Raw genomic sequence first — 603 nt, forward strand, 5'->3', positions numbered from 1 at the left:
GAGAAGGAAACAGGTGCAGTATCTGGGGGAACTACCGTCCAGTCTCCCCGAAGCCGACGCTCCGAATCAACGGGTCCCACGAGATTGAGCGGGTGCACTGCCACCTCTCAACCCTCTTCCCTTGGAGCTGATTATTCTCAAGACATTTCACCTTTAACTTCGGGCGCTTTGCTGATTCCTTCCGAATCGGCTTCTCCCGACACCCGGCCTCGTGGGCGTGCTCGTTTAAAGGGTGCTGGGACGGTGTGGCCCCCGGGCACCTGCGGGCAGCCCCCAGGAACCCCTGCGGCCACTGCGGCCCAGGAGGCTTCTGCGGGGTGGGCGGTCCTGGGAGGGCGTGAAGCGGGTGGTCGCAGCATTGATACTGAAGAACAAAGTCATGAGAGGGGGCGCTTGTCCCCGTGCTGATTCGGTATGACCTCCTCTGCTGACATTACCTTCTTCTTTCTTTCAGTTTATCTGCAGTCCAAGGAAAATGTCCTACCAGCAGCAGCAACAATGCAAAGTCCCCTGCCAGCCCCCTCCCCTGGTGCCTGTGCCCTGCCCGCCCCAGGTGCCTGTGCCCTGCCCGCCCCAGGTGCCTGTGCCCTGCCCGCCCCAGGT

This window comes from Pteropus vampyrus, unplaced genomic scaffold (genome assembly GCF_000151845.1).
Source record: "Pteropus vampyrus isolate Shadow unplaced genomic scaffold, Pvam_2.0 Scaffold426, whole genome shotgun sequence".
Classification (NCBI taxonomy): domain Eukaryota; kingdom Metazoa; phylum Chordata; class Mammalia; order Chiroptera; family Pteropodidae; genus Pteropus; species Pteropus vampyrus.